The sequence below is a fragment of the Pagrus major genome, chromosome 5 (genome assembly GCF_040436345.1).
Source record: "Pagrus major chromosome 5, Pma_NU_1.0".
Classification (NCBI taxonomy): domain Eukaryota; kingdom Metazoa; phylum Chordata; class Actinopteri; order Spariformes; family Sparidae; genus Pagrus; species Pagrus major.
This window is the reverse complement of record NC_133219.1, coordinates 36968666-36982867: the sequence shown is the minus strand read 5'-3', so window position 1 is coordinate 36982867 and position 14202 is coordinate 36968666. Positions and strand designations below refer to the sequence as shown.

Here is a 14202-nt window from a genome sequence, read left to right as displayed (position 1 = left end):
AGCACAATCGTTAAGTTTAACTATGAAAAGCACACATGGACGCATGCAAACACATCTTAACAACATGTAGCCAAGAAATACAGTTATTTATTAACTGAGAACAAGACACTTTCTTTTTCCATGAGAACACCTACAGTTTACTGAGAAGTGTCGTCAGCAGCACCGTGGAGTGGGTGTTTGGCTCACTTTATATTTGGAGCCACTTTGGCTGCTATTAAATATTCTTAAAATTAACATGACTCAGTATTTACTATTTGTGAGCATTTGTAAAAACAAGCGGCCAGAAAAAAAACATGACTGCAATCTGCTCGAAATGTTAAGTTATACGGACAAGACAGGATCGCAGACGAGTGCTCGCAGCCCAGAAGCCAGTCCAAAATGTGTACATGTCATATGCTACGTACCGTATTGATGTTTGTCGTATCAGGAGGTGGAGTTACAGGCGACAAGACTGTGAAACAGTCCATGTCTGTGTTTCGGCGTTATGTTTCTGGCCAGTTCCAGTCCAATATTCGCTGTCTTTAAGCTCTGTTTTGGTCTCCACAGACTCCTAAGGGAAACATCTGGCTTTTTAGCTCAGCTTTTAGAGCTTTTTCAGTGCAAACAGCTGTCCATCGAAGCAGGAAAATGGTAATGAGAGCAGTAAGGGTGAAGTATAGTAAAGATGCTGAAAAGCTCTGTGGTGAATAATGATGGTTTGTAAAGAAGAGAAACCAGAAAATGCTTGGAAAAGGGCAGATACTTTCAAAAACGCTTTGTTGGCCAAGCTAACTTCAACCAATCAGATCATCAGAAGAGTAGGAGAGCGCTAACACCAACGCATTGAGAGAGGAGCGAAAATATCGTTTCCATTGAGAAAAGACTTAATACGCTCTTCTATAGAAGCTACGCTAACGTGTTCAGGAGCCGCCTTTGTTGTTTCAAACAAACAGTTGCTTCTCTCGCTGGTCGTCACACTTAAACCTTACTCAGAGGACGCTGATTGGTTCGACCGCAGTGTTCGGACACAAGCGTTAACGAGATCACGTGAGAGTCATTTGTTTCACTGTTGATATAAAGTATTGATACGAACACTATTCAATCAACCGCGCTGTGTTACTCCGTTACAACACTGTGATCCCACAGTAGTTTCATAATCAACCTCGGTCACAGAGGGAGATGTTGACACAACTGTTCTCCTGTATCACACAGCTTCTTCTGCTCTGTTGGACAGAGCAAGAACAGCAAAAACAGTGGAGTGCTGGGCGGAGCGGCGAGAGCTGAGACAGACCTCCTCTACTGAAACACGCACATTCAAGATCCCGTGTCAACGAGGAGCCACTCTGCTGGAGTGTCCTTAAGCAAGGAGCCGGCTCCTCCAGCTCCTTTTGTTCTGCTGCTAACCCCTCACTCCCCGGGATGAGAGAAAAAATGAAAAGAGCATTTTGTATTTATTTTCAAAGCACTGTAACAAATGAGTTCAGTCCGAAAATTACTTTGCCAGAGGGACGGCCATTACATACAGCCGGGATGAAATGAGATGGTGTCCGGTTGAGGCTGGTTGCATTTACGAGCAACCACAAGTATTTACGAAATCTCACTTCTCGTTTGCTTAAGTCCTGTTTCCTTTTTAAAAAACAGCGTGTGGTCTCAGAGAGTAATCCTACACAACTGGATCTACTTTCAGCTAGAATAAACCGCGCACATGCCCTTTGAATAACAAAATAAACGGACCTTGAACCTTGCCCTGTTGATCCGTTGCATTTCTCAGCTCACTGTCAACAGTTTTAACATTTGGGATTTTAGATGAATTTATATCCCTGAGAGCTGGATAAGTCTGCAGCATTCAAAGCCGGGACAACAGGAGGATTAGAGGGGTTACTAAAGATGTTGTCTGGAACAAAGGTGGCGATCTTGCCCCACGGTACCACATGCTGGGATCACTTCAGACAATACAAAATCACTGAAACTACAAGCTGTTGTCTCAGCGTGAAGCACAGTTAACAGCAGGTATTCAGTTAGACAGTCAAGGATTTTTCTTTTTTTCAGAAAAGCAGACACGTAATCAAAGCTAACCACTTGACACCGCCAATGGATGTGATTTTTTTGTGTGAGAAAAATCTACTTCAAAGAAGAAAAGTACAGAGTCGTCCAACTCCCATCATTTGATTCGAGCCCTGATGGTTAAAATACAGAATAACTGATGTAAAATTAACTTACTTACTTATTATTATCACCTCCGCCAAGAACATTGTGTTTTCACCTGTGTCCTTTTTTGTTTATTGGTTGGTTGGTTTGTGAGCAGGATTACGCAAAAACTACTGGACGGATTTTCACAAAACTTGGATGGAGGATGGGTATCGGCCCAGAACAGACCCCATTAACTTCTGGTGCAGATTGGGGAAAAGAAGGGATGGATCCAGGGGCATTGGCGGAGGTATGCTCTCCGCTGGGCGCCATTCTAGTTTTTAAAAGTGTCACAGCTGTTTCTGTTTTCTCTCTTGTGTGTACAGAGTGACCCCCCGAGCAGTTTCTGGGCATTTGGACACTTTTCTGTCATGCAACATATAAGAGCTGCAATTGGAGACAGCACTGTCAAGATGTCTAATAACTCAAAAATGTCACAACTCAGTTTTAACAGAAAGAAATGCGAGTCGAATTTCTTTGGATTTAATCACCACAGGACACATTTGCAGTTTTATAAATGGTTAGTGCACATGTGAGGAGGACCTTTGGTTCTTTTTGGGATGATTAATGTGCAGGGAGTGATAACAAGCATTTTCAGCCTATTTGCTCACCAGACTGCAATTATAGTTGACAGTTTTATGAGGAGAAATCAACCACAAAACCACCAAGAGTTTCTTTTCTGTCTTTCTCTTTTTTTTTTTTTGTTTTTGCTCCCACACTGCTGCAGCCTAAACCTGTCAAACATTATCTTGCGATTAGTATGCCATCTATACCGCTTTCACCTCCTACACATCACAACGCAGCAGAATCGAAAGTATCTGACGCCCATGCTCGTGGAGTGGAAATTAACACTGACTGAAGAAAGAAGTTAGAAGGAAGTAGGTTCAACAGATACGATCTGAAGTGCATTGAGCGTCATCACAGACTGACACTCTTTACTTTATGGTCTGTTAATAAAGAGACTGAAAGGACGGCACGAGAGCACTGTCACTCTGAGTGTTTTGTTGTTACACAAGCCATTTAGCTGTTTTTTGATGAGCTGTTCAACACAATGCACAATCACGCAGGCCGGCGAGCTGGGTGCAGCGGTCTGGATGCATTCATCTGAGGAGTATGAAGTGTGTGTGTGTGGTGTGTGTGCGCGCGGTAGGGTGCTCTGTAAGCATGCCTTGCAAAATGTGAACTCAACCATGGAGCCTCATCAGCATCACGCAAATCTGCCTGTAAAGGTCGGGCAGCACCAGAGGCCTGCTGTCAACATATCCTGTCCAATTAAACATGAACATCATTAGACGCCTTGTTGCTCATGCGTCCTATTTTTAGTCAACTGTTGTTGTTGTTGATTATGTTCGTACTGTTGGTCCCATCAGCTCTGTATGAAATGACAAATCAGCGAGTGAATCAGCACGTTGAAGTCTGAACTGCTACTAAAGATGATGATTACACGTATTTAAGTCAACAAATGAGGTGATAGTACTTATATCTGATATTTTCCTCATTGTTATCTGTTTACTCTGTGATTTTGTTGGTCCGTTCTGTGTCTACGTGACATCGACTGCATGTCAGTCTGTCCTGGGAGAGGATCCCTCCTCTGTGGTACATGTGAGGGTTTGTGTTTTCCCCTGCTACAAGGGTTTGTTGTGAGAGTTTTTCCTAAGGGCAGAGGGTGTCGTACACTGTACAGACTGTAAAGCCCACTGAGGCAAAGTTTGGGAGAAATATAAATAAAATTGCCATGACTCGATTTGAAATCCTTGTTTCCTTCATGCCTTTTTTTTTTTTTTTAATACCACGCTGTTGTTTTCTTTTTTTAAGCCCATGAAAATGGACCTCCTGTGGGTGGCCCCCAAACCGGCCGTGGGAGATTGTGTTGTTTGCGTAATCTTGTTTAAAATCTACCTAAAATAAAACCGACTTAACAAATGCAGCATGTACACACTCAAAAGACAGGAGGTGGTGTTATGCCAATAAACACAGAAGAAAGAGAAGAAGGCGAGGAGGAAGAACCTGGGTGGAATAGAGAACCAAACATGGTGTCGTTGGTGTGGACGTTTTTGTTTTTTTTAACCATATGAAAAAGTCCATATCATGCATCAGGAGAAGTAGTTTAAGATATTCTAGAGAAAGACATCATGTAGGCACTGGGGAACTAACAGATGAAAGTATCAAAAAGCCTTTAAAAAATGAGCATAACTACAAAACTAAACAATGTAAGCAGGTCAAATTACTTATGGAGTGTTAAGAAACATGTTGTTGATGTTACTACATTCAGAATAGTTTTGGAAAATATGTTTCCATTATGTTGATTTAGTCAAATCTGATGGAAAAAGATGATTTTTTTTTATTTTTTATGACATAAATTCAATACTTCTATCATTTATTATGGTTTATTGACTAGATTTTAAAGGTATAAAGTATTTGAAGATAGCAGAATGTGTCAGACTTACTGTAGAAAAAGGACAAAATCTAGTATAAGCAGACATTGAGAGTACTAGTGTTGATAATGTTCACACTCCTGAGTTGCTAAAGTTTACCTGACTGTGTTAACACTGCTGTTACCACATGAACCCGAAGTCAGAAGGAAATTGAGAACTTCTGCAAGGGTAGAAAGGTTACATGGATGTGTGCACACAGGGGAGCGGTGTAGTATGCCTGCATGTTTGCGTGTTTGTAGATGAAGAAATGGGTTAAAGTATCCGGGGAGTCAGAATTTCTGACAGCTGCCTCGTTTTGGGCTCAAAGGACGGAGCGAGGCGGGCTGCAGCAAGCCTCTCCTAAGATGAATAAAACATGACGGGCAGGCAGTAGTGTTTCACTGCTGCTCTGATGCAACGTGGAAAACATCTCTGAAGCAATGGAAGGACGCAAAAGGTTGAATGTGAGATACAGAAATCTCTGAAATACCAAATCAAGGTGACAATGAGGGGCTCGATTATTTTAGTAAACGAATGATTGAGTCCAGTATGGATGTGTTTTTATCACTCGTGCAGCAAAAACAGATTTTCTCTCGTCCCTCCGGTGGCATCTTGCCATGCATATACTTTTATTTGCCCAGATTTTTGAGAGAGACTCTTTGTTTGGTAGAAAGAAGTTCCAAAGAAAAACTTCTCCGTGACCTCTGTGAATTTTCCAAAGAATCTGGGACATTTTTTATGGAAAGTCTGCAGACGTTTTTCACTGCTGCGAATGCCACAAACAGGTTTTTTTTCTCTAGACAGAAATCTCAGAGGTAGACAGAACTGAAATGATCTGGTTGATAGATCACATTAATGGTAAGCGAAAAGAGGAAATAGAGATTAGCTCCTTCTGTGATGATTTTTTAGTGACGTTATTGTCACAATTAGCAGAAACCTTCCAGCTATGACACTCCTCCCAGCAACCATTCAGTAGTAACACCTGAGCATCACAAACAGACTGTCAGGTTTCACACCACAGGACCCAAAACCACGAAAAACAAAATGCAAACTTTACTGATCAGAACCTGGAGTCCAAGGCTGGATACAAAACAGGCAACACAAGGAGAAGTCAGGACTGCCGTGAGGACAAAAACAGACGGACCAAAAAAAAGAGAAAAGGGGAAAGACACAGACTTAAATTCACAAGGGAGACTAATAAGAGACAGGTGAAACTAATAGGGCGATCAAAAAAGACAAAGACAGGAAGTGGAAAGTAAAACGAGACACATGAGGATGAATCTACAAAATAAAACAGGAAAAGGCCAAACTGAAAATCCAAACTATGACACAAATGAGCAGAAAAAGCCTGAAAGTAACACACACGGTTGAAACTGTCCAGAAAGTGGTATGAATGTAAATTTGACAGAAAGAACAGATGCACAACAGCCTCTCATCAACACTTCTTTGGGTGCTTGAGGTTGGGAAAAACCACATTTGAGTCTAACACGGAAAAATACTGCAGTCTGTGTTTTTGCCTCAACAGTTCAGCCCAATCGTGTTTAAGTTGCCGCGGTTGACTGAAGAGGGGCTGAACCGGGAGTCAGTGAAGCGTTGAGCAGGCGCTCAAACTGAGTCATCCCAGCCCCCCGAAGCAACCTGGGAAAGACATCTGCAGCGTCACCGAGTGAGCGGAGGTGATGAGGGTTGACAAGGCGTGGCGATGGGCTCGTGGCTGACCAGGCGTGCTTCATTTACTGCATGTGATAGTTCCTAACATCGCGGCCAAACCTGGGCAGCTCCACTGACAGATGGAGAATATTAACGCCGCCGCGAGAGGAGCTTGTGTGTGTGTCTGTGTGTGTGTGTGTGTGTGTGTGTGTGTGTGTGTGTGTGTGTGTATGTGTGTGTGTGCTATGCTTACCGCCAGCTTCAGAAAAGTAGCTGATAAGGGGATAGACTTAGGCGCTCATCCAGCTTGCTGCTGGAAATTAATAGAAGAACATGTAAAGGCTGTGTAAAAATAATAAGCCCTCACTTTAAGTGTGTATAAATAGACCAGGCTTGGTAACTGTTGCACATCTTTCAGCAGAAATCCCAGTAGGTACAATTACCGAGCGCGAAGCTATCATGAGAATTTGCTACTATTTCCTCTTTAATGACGTTTGTTCCTCACAGGAAATAAGCAAAAGTAGTAGTTGTTGTTCCACGACGGTCACAGCAGCGTGGGAAGGAACAGAGGGATGCACATCTTGATTTGGCCGACTACTTCATTTCACAGCAACCTGACGAATGTCTCTAGTAAGTGTGAGAACCCAATTAGGGCCCAGCATGTTTGAAAGGAGATCTGATGCGGCTGCTGACACTGATTGCAGCGTCTGACGGACCCAGAGGGGACCCGCCACTTCCTTCTGATTTCTTTATCGTACTGCTGCTGGGGCTCCTGGTTGCCGTGCTGGAGCACTGTTAGGACAGAGCTTATCAAACATCTCCTGACATCCTGTTTTGAAAACGAAGCCTGTCTTAATTCTTCACAGCGCAGTCTGGGTGTGGATGGATGTGTTTTCACAGATCCACTAACACGGCTTCAAGTGATGTTCTCAAAGCTGAGAAAACACCGCAAGACTTTGTTGCTAATGTGAATATAATATCCATCTTAACGAACCTAATAGGGCTTACGAAACACTTATTCATATGTTTGCTGTTGTCATTATAATCAGTGGGAACTAATCATGACTTGTTTGATTTATTGCATCATTATTCAGCGTCATGTAGGAGTATAAATGGTGCTTTAGATGGAGGCAGCAGAGGAAAACGCCTCTCAGGAGTCAACACACAGGCAGCACTCAGACCATTTTATCCTCCAGCTCCCTAAAAGTGGAGTTGGTAAACTATATTTCTCTATTTAAAGGCTCGGCTGTTGCCTGGTTGGACCTCTGTAAATGCAGCAGCTTTAGAAAACAGAGACCTGCACTTCAACTCTGACAGAGGCCTTTCTGTGAAGCAGGGATCAAGTTGAAAACAGGACAAGGGGGTCTGCTACTCCAGGTGAGCGATTACAGTGGCAATGTGCTAATCTCAGACACTGGCACCGTCTCAAGGTCGGGAGTGGACTGCAGAGAATGTGACTTTTATATCCCCTGTTTTTTCTCCTTATCTCCTGCTCCCTCATCTTTTTGTTTAATTTTCTCATTTTCTCTCTTCACTCTTCCACTCACACACCATGTCAAGCCTCCTGTCTCCCCTGAGCTATTAGTGTTGGACCTTTTACACGGCCGTGAGTCAGGAGGGCAAACAGATACTCTGGGTCAGACTGAAGGGAGCCAGAGCCGGTGCCACATCTGAAACCCTGACTGAGCTCTTCACGACCAGCGAGTGTTGTGATAATCCACGTTTGGGGAGGAAGTCTTGGAAGAAAAGACAGTTTTTTCTTCATTTAGTTTAAAAATAAACACGCTGTGGTTTGATTACACAGTAATTACGTATCAACATATAGAACATACTGATTTTAATGATTAATGAAGCAACTTTAACCAAAGTTTCATGTAAGCAAAGCAATCAAGATCCAAATATGCCAAGTATGAAATATGACGGCTCTTATCTTCCCCTCAGGTTTAAACAAACAATATGTGACCTCTGCGGCTTCGAGGCTCTCTATCAAAACTATGACAAAACTATACAGATATCTGCCGGCTAAAGAGTCGGGTGCAGAGCCGGACCTACTGGAGGAATAAACACCTGGAATCACATCAGATTCTGCTCTGATCCGAAGCCATTTACTGACGGGAGGAGAGCTGAGGGCTTACTTTTTAACTGTTGGGATTGAAAAGTGGATTTATCTTCACTCCTGTTTATCAACCTGACTGCAGCAGCAGCAGCAGCGACCTGCAGATATTATTGTACTGTACTGTTGACTGCCGACTTGAGCTTGAGAGGGGAAATGTACTTTACTTTCATGAACGTAACGTTACAGAGAGGAGTAAGAAGAGAGAGAACCAGAGTGAGTGAGTGCTGAATTGTTGTTTGCCGTCGTTCCATAACGTTTGCTAAACTTGTGGATTTCTCCGGGGTTGAACATTGTTGAACAAGGTCTAGTTGACATTTTAGCAAACATTTAATGCAGAATTCCCACATATTATATCTTTTAATTTCAGTGAAGTATGAGAGCCTTGTGTCTTTTGTGCATAAAAACTCACAAACACAACTTAAATGTAATCCATCATCCAGATAATGTTATTTCAGTGAAATGCAACCTGGCTCTTTGCCACTAGATACCCCGATATAAGAAACAGGGGGAGAAAAGTCAGGAAAAAACACTGATTTAAGACATTAGATAGCAACATATTTCGTGCACCGTAATACTTATGTCTTCTCACCCAATTAAAATGATACAATAATTATCTTATCTGACGACTCTGCTAATTAGTTTTAGTCTCCTTGTCTCCAAGAAAAAAACACCCTCGGCACGGCCTCGCATTTGCATTCCAGCATGTTAGGAGATGCGAGCGCACTATGACTTAACCACACACACACACACACACACACACACACACACACACACACACACACACACACACAATCACACCATCTCATATTAGCCTTGGTTGGATTAAACAACATCCACATCCTCAGCAGGGCGTCTGTCTCCGTCTGAGAGAAAAGCCTCCACAGCAGGTCTGAGTTCAAAAATATAATTGGCTATTTAGCTTTTTCTGCAGTTGTTAATAACAGCGTGTGAGCAGTCTGACGAGTTATTTTCATAATGCTCATTAGGATGCAAAACCAAGAACAATAAGAAAACTCACTGTACCAACAGTTTAGAGTTTATTCAGATGTTTTGGTTTCTGACAACCTTTGAATGATTAGACGTGTATCGGGTCAAATTTTTGCTCCTCCTGTCAAATGAACACAACAGGAGGATTAAGTACGATTTTTTTTTTTTTTCGCTGTGTTCATTGGTTTTCTTTGTCAGTTTGAGCAAAAGACCTGAAATAAAAGACTTAAAGGGGCTGTGTGTAACAATCTGTAGTAATATACATGTACTTGTATTAATCACTTTTTTATAGGCTTTGTGTGAGCGGATTGTAACGTGACGTGAGAAAGGAAACCTTCCCGGTGATTTGTTTAAGTTGTTTAATGCTGCTGGATTTCTTTATGCACCTTCTGGAGCGCCTCTTCTCAGTGCAACAGTAGCTAACATTAGGTTAGTAATGGAGTCCGCTAATACAAACAAACGACCGGCTTCCAGCAGAGCCTCTTTTTTTTTTAGTTTTCCCAGCTTCGTCTGATGTTTACCACCCTTGTATCTCCTCACCACCTGTCTAGGCAGTGATTATCTGGATACGTCTTACGGACGAGGTCCGGTGTTGTGAATAATCCTCCTATAAGCTGAAAATCTGGCTGTGATGTATGTGAAGAGAGGCTGACCCACTCCTTGGGAGCTGTGAAACTGGAACACAGTTTTTGATTCTTCTTCTGAAACAAATACTCCACATTTGGGCATCAGACCTTTTAAACAGCCTGAAACTTTCAGCACGTCATTGACGACGACAGCGTAGTACTTAGCGCTAAGCTATTTCTGTAGGAGCTCTAATGAGGATCTTGACTTCCGGTCTCGATGCTGATATATCAGGAGCAGGTTCACCACCAGTTCACACCACGCTATTGTTATTTAACTCTAATGTCTCACACAAGCATGCAAACTGTAATTCCTGTCAGCTCCTCCGGCGATCTTGAAAGCCAGCGGCCACTGGATATGATCCCTGGCACGTCCCTGAGAGGTCGCCGAGGGGTTGAAGAGATAAGCTCCAGAGGAATTCAAAGCCTTCTCATTCTGCTGCCGGCCGCCCAATCGCTGCACAAAGAGACTTCATATCTGAGCCACTTTCAAGTTCTGCTCTGCGGCTGCGTGTGGAAAAAACTCCAACACAACCTCTCTCCTCGAGGATTCAATCCTTACGGTGCAATCATAAAGGCTGCTGCTTCATTTGAATTCCAGAGGGGCAAAAACGCTGCGACTTTGATTATCTGATAATTCACTGAATCAACAGCAGCAGCGGGTAGCAGCACCCTGTCATCCTCCAGTGTACCAACATGAATTTCAGTTGTTGCCAGAGTTCTCTGACGTCTGTTCACTTTCGCCTCGGGGGCGGAGGACTGAGCCGCTGTTAGCAACAATAAAAATCTGTGTGAGTTTTATTTTTTAAATGAGCGTCCACAGCTTTTTCTGCCACATGCAGCTGAAACCGCATCGCTTTATGATGTGATGTAAACACTCATCACCAGAGGGTTGCATCAGACTGAGGAGGAAGGGGGAGCTGTAATTATTTTTTAGTGTACAGTGCTGTTCAGGGTATCGATCAGTTCTGCTCGGTCTAGATTCAGACCTGAGTGCTCCCGCTGTCATAACAAGAGCTCTGTCACGCTCTGAGTTTTTTTTTTTATTTACTGTCATGCCGAGTGCTGAATCAGCAGCAGTGTGAGGAATTAGTGCCGTTCATGAATTGATTTTAACAACACTGTAATCAATCTCAACAACCATTATGTTGTTCTTCTCCTATTTTAACACTTCACACCGAGCAGTTCGGTTCAATACATCGATCTACAGGACATGGAGGTCAATGCAAAACAATGAGAGGGCGAGAGGAGGCTGATGATTTTGCATAATTTTCATTCAACATAAGGAGCTACAGGCAGTAATAAGCCTGCACAGCTAAGAATAAATGTTGTATTGATTATTTTCATGAGCAATTAGTCTGTTTGTTATGTTCTCAGATACATTTTTCTTTAAATAAAATGTCAGAAAATAGTGAAAAACGCACTCAGAGACCGTGTTGACATGTTGAAGATACAACCCAGGCTTAAACTTGTGTTGTTCCGGTACTGATACCAGTGTCAGAAATCCTTCCTTTGGCATTTGTATCTGCGAGTATTGAAGTCAATGCACCGATCCAATAACTAAAACAGGACCCTGCTACTTTCCAGTAGGGCTGCACAATATATCTGTTCTGCATCGACATGTCAATCGCCATGTTTCCATAAAATGTCAAGTGAATTTTAAGCAAACTTTTGAAAGTGTAGGCTACGTGGATACGGAAGTAACCGGAGGCGAGAGGTAAGACAAAAATGTAGAGAGGAAGGGTTTACTTTCGACAGGGCAAGTTGTAATAGCTCTTGCATGTCAGCTAACATCGGCCGTGTTGCATGCTGTCCGGGGTCGACCAAGAAATGCAGTGATTATAATGCAGACGGCAGAAACAGCTGATCAGTCATGTGAGTGACATGTTCGCTGTTTCCATCAAACATCATGCTACAACTTTTTTGCTGCTCGATACAAAAGCCAAACTCACACAGTTCTCATTTTCCATGACTGATCGACCAAAACATCTGCAATTAGTTCAATATAATTCGAAGGGTTCTTGGATACACGGGGAGTTTGTTGCTTGAGGGTGACATGCAAGGCTCTGCATGCACAGCGAAACACAGGTCACAATCAATCTTGATCAAGTTATCATATAAAGCCGGGCCTCCTTCAGTCATCTGAATCGTTCCATAACCATTAATTCTTTCCACACAGAGTTATTCAAGTTATCCAGTGAAAATATTTCATATTAAAATATCTCCCAGATGTCAGTTTTTTCCAGTGGCGTGCAGCTTTACTTCCCAGCAGCATCCAAAACAACTCAGCAGATTTTTTTTGACAGCACAAGTCGCCAATATCCATAAACCGAAAACTACTTTTTTTTGTCTCCAAGCACAAAACAGCAAACTGACATCTCACGATAAAAGAAAAGACGTTTTAAAGAATTAATTCTCTGGATCTGTTTGTTCACATTTAAAGAGTTTAACCTGAGTCAGCCTGTACAACAATGATGGCAAACACATCGCTACATTACACATCATCATCACAGCTGTTAGAAAATGTTAATGTATACAGTATATATTCCTTTAACACGCTGGTATTGGATTTTACTCTGGAGCAGAGCCTGGCTGATGTGCGATTTTTGGGGCTGATGCCGATATGATCCCTCAAATGTGGTTATCATCGTCTCATGATGGCATAGAAGCAGTAAACTTCACTGGAAATGTAATAATTATAGATTATCCAGAGCATCTTTATCTGCATTATGGCTCATATCCCAACAACAGATCTGTCTGTGATCGGCCAAAATCAGCTGGTAACATCGGCCAACTGATATATTGGTCGGCTGATAAATTAAGATCAGGTAACAGGATGGACACGAATGGTATCCAAACATCTTTCTCAAAAAAACCCAAAAGATATTTAAGCAGAAAGAAGCAAATCCTCACATTTCAAAAGACTGAAACCAGAGAATATTAATCAATTATATAAAAAATCACTCAGATTAGCTGAACTCCTGGTCCAAAGCAATCACAAATAAATGAGCTGGGAGTTGAAAAAAATCTATAAATGAGTTTCCCTGAACTAAAAGAAGCAAATGAGGTGGAGGAAATGCAGCTTAGCTTCTGGATCTGATTTGCAGCTCTGGTTAAAAATTAGCAGGAAGGCTCTAATGACTTCACACTTTGAGAGGGGGGGGGGGATGATTCAGTCTGTGGGCCACCAGCCTCCACCTGGTTACAGACTAATGCATTTTTTCACTGCCCACTGAACATTGTAGTGTATGGAGCAGAGAGCTGCTGGGACACCTTAAACATCTGTCACACTACAACACACACAGACACTGCAGGGGGCAGAGAAATATTAACCAGTGAGCAAATCAATTAAAAAAAATAAACAGGATTTTACTGCAGAGGAGACTTTTTATCACCTGAGGCTGAGTGTTATAAAAACAAATGGCCTTCACATAGATAAGGACCAGTGCAGCCAGCGGTCCAGCTGCTTTATGTGGATCCAGAACAATAAAAACACTTTGATAAAATCTGGAGAACTGATCTCTGGGTCATATCAGTGAGTTTCTCAAATGTAACCAGACTGAGTCCTCACAGGCTTCAGATCAGATGTGAGGGTTTGACTCCAGCTTACCTCGGGAAGGCTTCAGCAGATGGTTTGATGTTGCAGTTTCACAGGACGAAACTCAGCAGAGGATGGTTGGTTGATCATCGAGTCTCCTCTCATCCACCGATCGTTCAACCAAATCTGAGCAGCAGCAGCAGCATGCTGTCCGATCAGCTGTTTTTTTTTTTTTTTTTTTTTTTTACTGTGTAGTTTATCAGTCTGATTAGCTCGTATCGCCTCTCAGTGCCCCGTTCAATAATCTACAGCACAGCCGCCGCCGCAGATAAAACCGCTACGCACTTCTATCTTTGGAGGCATTAATGTCAGCGTCCCCTGCAGCCTCTCCAGTCCACATGCAGTCCCCCCCTCTTCGTTTCCTCTCAGCTCCTTCAGGTCACAGCGTGGATGTGTGTGATGCAGGCGTTGGGGTCGACCTGTCGTTTCTGTCCGACGTGGAAAAAGAGAAAAGCCTTTCGCTCGACGCTGCGGAGAGGCAGCGCCGCACCGTGCGCCCTGCGCCGCCACACGGGCCAACAGCACTGCCTGCTGTACTTAAAGGGACACAGCAGAGCTCCGGGAGGCGCAGTGCTGCCCGCCGCAACTCTGCGCGCTGCTCTGCTCTGCTCTGCTCTGCTGCGGGGGCCCACACAGGACAAGCTCTGA

The 14202-nt window shown here is 43.0% G+C and overlaps 1 protein-coding gene across 1 annotated transcript in view; it reads right to left on the bottom strand.

Annotated features, from left to right (window-relative positions):
- Positions 1-13970, bottom strand: part of wscd2 (WSC domain containing 2) — a 39735-nt gene extending 25765 nt beyond the window's left edge. Inside the window, exon 1 of the mRNA XM_073465476.1 lies at positions 13567-13970. The gene's annotated coding sequence lies outside the window, so the exon portion shown is untranslated. The remainder of the gene's footprint in view (positions 1-13566) is intronic.
- Between the last annotated feature and the right edge of the window lie 232 nt (positions 13971-14202).